General features: G+C 31.5%; 1 long non-coding RNA gene across 1 annotated transcript; it reads left to right on the top strand.

The window, feature by feature from the left end:
• Window positions 1–820: 820 nt before the first annotated feature.
• Window positions 821–5,621, top strand: LOC123553365 (uncharacterized). The gene is made up of 5 exons (XR_006686716.2): window positions 821–1,345; window positions 1,812–1,928; window positions 2,433–2,531; window positions 2,944–3,028; window positions 3,637–5,621. It is a non-coding gene; the product is annotated as an uncharacterized LOC123553365 (long non-coding RNA).
• Window positions 5,622–6,277: the final 656 nt, after the last annotated feature.

The following is a 6,277-nucleotide window of genomic DNA, read 5'->3' as shown; positions in this document are numbered from 1 at the left end:
TTAACATTACTTCCTGAACATGGCCAAATCATCCAAAACATGTGGTCTTTATTGACTCGTAAATCAAAGTTTGTGGTCAGAGTCAGCCAAAACAGATGATCATTTTCTACTTTTATTCAAAGTGTTTGGTCCGAATCAGACAAACTATTTTGTCCGAATCAGCCTGGGCCGAATCAGGCATGGTCCGAATTAGCCTGTTTCCGGCAACAAACGCGGGGGACAATAGTAGACTTACACGTGACAATGCTATAATTATCTTGAATTTCTCAACAAGGAAGCTTAGCAGAATGAAAAGATTACAGTAAAAATTTAACAAAGGTAATAACGGAATTATTATTGCATTAAAATGGGCTGACATTGACTATAATAGCAGTTTTCGAAGTGCAAAAGTATACATGTCTAAAAATAACCGTACTCGAGGTCACTGACCTATTTAACCCAGTTTAACAATTTCATGCAAAATGATCAAGTGGCATGTAAGAAATTTATTTCTATAACATGCGTTGAAACACTGAAGGCGAGGCCATACTTTACATTATATTAGATTATGCAGTAAAAAATGAATAAGGCATAACAATATGCCAATATGCACCCTAACTTATGTTATTATTTAACAAGAAATAATAAAAATCGGCACAGCTTTAATTAACTTACCTTAGTAGAAGACAGGTCTGCCGTCGGCTTCGAAAATGTGGTCCCGCCATAGAACATCGAGTGTGTGTGTGTGTGGGGGGGGGGGGGGTCATTGGCGGGGGTGGTGGTTATATTTGCATTAATTCACATATTTGACAAATTTAATAACCAGTCTAATACTGTGACAGATTAACGCTTTCTAGCGGTTGTTATTGCTGCTCGCTATAAGTACCACTAGTTACCTAGTACCATAGTTAAAATAATTCGACGTTCATATTGTTTTATATTTGTGACTTGCAGTCTGAACGTCAAAACTTTAAAGGACCAAAATAATGAAGAATGAATCACAGTACATAGTCCTGTAAAGTTATTGGTTTTCTCATTTGCGCATACTGCATGCATACACGGTAAACGTTAATCGTCTACAGTACATACATAGGTTTAAATCACCTGTAAATTCGTAGTTTTGTGATATTATTTGATAATTTTTACATAAATCAATAAGGATTTAAGTCCCCATTTGATACATGTAATTTTTATTAATATATAGGCATAGTACTAGAGCAGATTTACGCAATCGAATACCGCCGGAAGTAGAACATTTATGTTAACACCGGTTTCGTATTTTCACGTGAAAACGGCCAAAAACTGAGAGGTTATCACCAAATTATAAGTTTACGGGTACCATGAGGATTTTTCATGCATTTAAACGGTAAGTATAATGTTTATGGATTATTTAATACAGCATGAAAGTAAACTGTTACGCTTTAAATGGAAATTATGAAAGAAAAGTCGATAAGAAAATATTGACTTTCTACTTTCACTTTCATTGTCGCTTTTTAAATTGCCCAAAAATGTTCTTTCTATTAATTTGTTTTTTCTTGTTTTTTGTTTGTAGATACATAATCCTATGGCAAATTAATGTGTAAAATGACAGCTTATTTAAAGCATCTGAGATTAACTGGGCCTAAGTTTACCGATTTTTCCTTTTAGAGGGACCTTTGACCTTATAATAGCTTATAGTCTATTCTATGTATTTTAGCTGTAGTCAGAACAGAATGTAATTGAGGTAAAATGAATTTTCAAAATAAACTGTTGCAAATTGTAGGCAAAGAATAATATAATATATTTATTATTATAAGTTATTGAAATATTATATTATAATTACCTCATTTCAGAAAGAAGTACAAGCGAACAGATGACACATTAAAGTGGCTGCAGAAGCTTGAAAAGTTAGATAGAGCAGGGGCAGTCAAAACAGTGGGATACTACATCTATGTAATTTCTTTTTAAAGGTAATTTATACAGGATGGAAGGGTATCTCATACAATGTTTTACAATTTACATGTAGTTTTATCTCTCTTTATGATGTTGACAGTAAACAAGTCAGTGACATCTAATTAACACTTCAAGTCTTGTAAACTATCGACAGTTGATATATATATTAGACAACATTTGATAAAATGCAATTGCCTATCAATATTAAAAAGAGCAAACAGTTGACAATTAACAGGCAGGCCATTCTTTTAAATGACACCATAAATAAACTTTCATAATTTGTTTTTCTTCAACTTCTGGATTTAGACTGGAAGCCATTCCAAACTATGAACTGGTAAATTATATAAGGAGTCATGTAATGATTTATGGATGGGATACATTATACGTTAATGGACAATAATAATTTGAAATAATAATAGTTTTTAAGATCAAGGTGTTAAGGTGATTTTATAAAGATGGTGTTATGGTTTTTGCATGATGATTGTTAACTGTTTACAGATTTTATCATTTATATATTTCAGGGTGTCCAACATGTCTAGTCAGGTTGACAGAAGTGAAAGATGGTCTGATGGTACAATGATGTACAAATGATACTCTTTAACAAGTTTAACATGTCAAGGGTAATATAATGCCAGTTATTAAAATTACATTCCTCTAAACATTTAACAGATACACATTGTAAATGTCATTAAAATGATTTTATGAAGTTTCATGAAGGATGGTACAGCCAACCATTTTGAATCAAGAAATTTTGACTTAGGTAAAGATATCTATTCAGACTTCTTAACTCTTAGCCTTTCATATGATACAGAGATAAAAGAACTACTATTGTCAGCCACTAACCATGTTTCAAAGCTTTTAAATACACTATAGCATTAACCATTTTGTTTAAATATCTTTTTAATGCAATGTTTTCTTGATATCTGTCACTTGATGTTTTCAATGGATTAGAGTCCTGATTTAATGTAAAATCTGTAAATTCCAGTAATTGAAGTACAAAATTTGTACTAGGAAGCTGTTTCTTTATTTCAGTGTAAAATGTTCTGTGGAATCATATGATGAGAATGCCAGTGTTGACCTGTATGACTTAATTAAACACAGATATTGATACCTTCAGGTAATTTTTTACAATATTCAAAGAGTTACAATGTAATTCAGTTATTGATTTGTATATATCACTTCTAGAGGCTTGGGTAAAGTTTATTTCACATGAGACCAAGGGTCAAGTATGATATATAAACTTTGCACTTACAAAAAGAAATTATACAGAACCAAATAATTACAGACTTATGAACGTAACTTTCCAAATATCTTACATTTTTCTCCTGAAATTAATTAAAAAGGTAAACACAATTCTATTGTTATAAGCTTAAAAAGGTGAATGTAAGATATAAATTATGAAATGTCAAGTATAAGGTGTGTTATTTTCAAAGTATTTAAGATATAGAATAAAATATAGCCTGCCATCATAATATTCCAAAATAAGAAGTGTTTCATACATATATTTTAGGTCAAATAGTAAGGTCAAGTGAGTGACTTAGGGTCACTATTGGCCTCTTCATATATTCTACTAAAATGGGTCTTATGCATAAAATATGTTAAAGTTTTATTAATCCAGTAACACTTTTATTCTACCTTATATTCAGAAATATACATATTTTGAAAATTAAAGAGCTGCAGACACCTCGAATACAGAGTTACTACAATATGAATTTCTTTCTTCAGATATATACCTGTGAAATCTTCAGTGTCATCGTTCAGCTATTGTTCAAGATCAGTGTCTGCAGCTTGCACAGTTTAGTATAGAGGAGCCTTCTGAATCAACTTTGTTACATATTTGCTGTTATTGTAGGACACACATGTAGAGAGCAGCAAGTCCTGTCCAGCGGTGCATGTAAATGTGATTCAGAAACTTTGAAAATATGTAAACATTATACTGTTATAATGTTCAAAATACTGTGTCTTGTAGTGTATCAGTACTGTTTTGTCTCAGTTTATAGCACAGTATGTTCACAAATCAAACGTAAGACCATAGTGATCATTATTATTAAAATCATTAATGATTTGTTTGGTGACAAAATTTAATTTCATGCAATACCACAGTAAAACGTTTGATAATTTTTGCTTTTAAAGTTGTAAGTTTCAGGTTGGCATAAATTGTTTTTTTTTCTTTCATAAATCTAAAAAGTGATTGGTCATTATAACTGCAATATCATTTTAGTATGACAAAGTTTATATTGAACTAAAACACTAATGTAAATTTTTGAACTAATCAATGCATTTTCTTCAGTCTTAAAACATTTGTTTATCGTATGTGTCATGGCCCATAACTCCTCCATATTACTTGTGTTTTGTCCTTTTTCATTTCACTGAAGAATAGGTAGAGGTATTGCACATCCATTTTTTAGCATCCTGATTTTGTAAAGTGTTGTATGTAAGGTTTTATCTCGGAATTTTGTCTCATCTAAAGGTGGAGAGAGGTATTAATTATGCCTTCTCGTCTATCCGCATTAAGCCTGTCTGGCTTTTAGAGGACAAGCTGCTGGCCAGATTTTGACGAAACTTCACAGGACTGATCAGTACCAAGCATAGTGTTGTGCATATCGCTTGCATGTTTCGTTTTGATGCACTAAATTGCAGCCAGAGCTAAAAATAGAAAAATCTTGTCGGCTTTTACAGGTTAAAACTACTTAAAAGATTTTGATGAAACTTCACAGGAGTGATCAGTACCAAGTATATTTTTGCATATCACCGACACTTTCCATTTTGCTGCACAAAATAGCCGCCACAGCTAAAGGTATACATAGGTGGGAGACATGTTTTGTCATAAAAATACCTAAAGCACCTTCCACTTTGTTAATGAAAAATGTAACAAACGTCTTACAATTGCAAACTGTAATAATTTGACATTAAATGCACTAGTTCTATAACTGCATTTGGCTTTTTCATAATTATTGCCCTTTTCTTACCATAGCAATATTTTGTGTAACATGTTACTTCATTAAGCATCATAAGATCAGAAAGTTCTATGACTCAGAAATGTTGGCCCTTTCGTACTTGTCATGAGTATGTTTTCAGTATTTTAAATTGTCATTACTTTTTGTTGTGCCAGTTTACGGAAATGAAGATTTAGTTGTCCAAATGTTGTGCCTGTCCTGGTTTGTTTGTCTGGACAATATACTATTGATTAGTCTTCACGAAACTTTGCAGGTTAATTTCCTTAAGTTCCCTGTCAACTTTGATAGTGGCATGGTTACTTTAGAAACACTAAAGTGATGTCACCACTGTACTAGTCAAACGTTTTGTATTTCAGATTTTATATCACATTACAGGCTACAGGTCTTCAGCAGCCTCCATAAAACTTTCATAAAAGTTTCCAAAAATGTTGTATTTTGATTTGAACTGGCATTATTCAAACAGTAAGAAGTAGTACTATAAGGCAACATTTGACCTCTTTTCCAGTAATTTTTGATTTTCTCTGTTACTATGAAGTTGCCTTTTCTTAGAAATTGGTTGGCTTATTTTTGTAGCTGTGTTCTTTATCTCATGAAAATTTCCATTTTTTGTATAATTCATATTTTTTACTGTCAACAAAGTGCAATTATACCATATACTTATCACTTTCATTAACATACCTGTACTATTTTCATAAAACATTATATAAATCATTATATTCCATATAAACAGAATTAAATAAATATTTAAGAACATCAGTGTTTTCTTTGATTGCTACATGAAACAGACCATAGGTCAATTTAGGGTCAATTCTGATACTTTATATGCAAATTGATAAGAAAGATAACAAGTACTGTCTTAAGTAACCAATATTTAGTTACACAGTTACCTTTCCTTTACACAGGTAGGACTATTTGTTGTTGATCATCTTTTGAACATTATTCCATTACTGATAACAGAACATTGAAAATAAAAGTTGTTGTATCATGCTATGACATCATATATGACAATATTTACTTTTTTATTCCATTTTTTGAATATTCTTTAAATTAGGTACAATGCCTATAATATATGGCCAATTCGTGAAATAATCGGCCTTTAAACCTATAGCATGTAAAGCGTTGGCAGCGATGAAAATTTTATCAGAAATTGCTCAACTATTTTGGTCTTTCGAGTTTTTGACGCGAGTTGCGATATTTGCCATATGAAAAAAAAATCTCAATATTTCCTAGAAACGCGTCAAATTAGTTTGACTAGCTAGTAGCAGTCTTGATCAAGTGACTTAAATAAATAACATAAAAATAGTACTTCAGCACCATCGGTGTAGATGAAACTGTAACCTGTCTTACTTTTGTTAACATTTTGTTTTCTTCTACATATGTTCATCAAAGTTTAATTTTTATAACAACAT

The sequence above is a fragment of the Mercenaria mercenaria genome, chromosome 4, assembly GCF_021730395.1.
Source record: "Mercenaria mercenaria strain notata chromosome 4, MADL_Memer_1, whole genome shotgun sequence".
NCBI classification, from domain to species: domain Eukaryota; kingdom Metazoa; phylum Mollusca; class Bivalvia; order Venerida; family Veneridae; genus Mercenaria; species Mercenaria mercenaria.
Note: the sequence above shows the minus strand (reverse complement) of the source record. Positions and strands in the feature narration are given on the sequence as shown.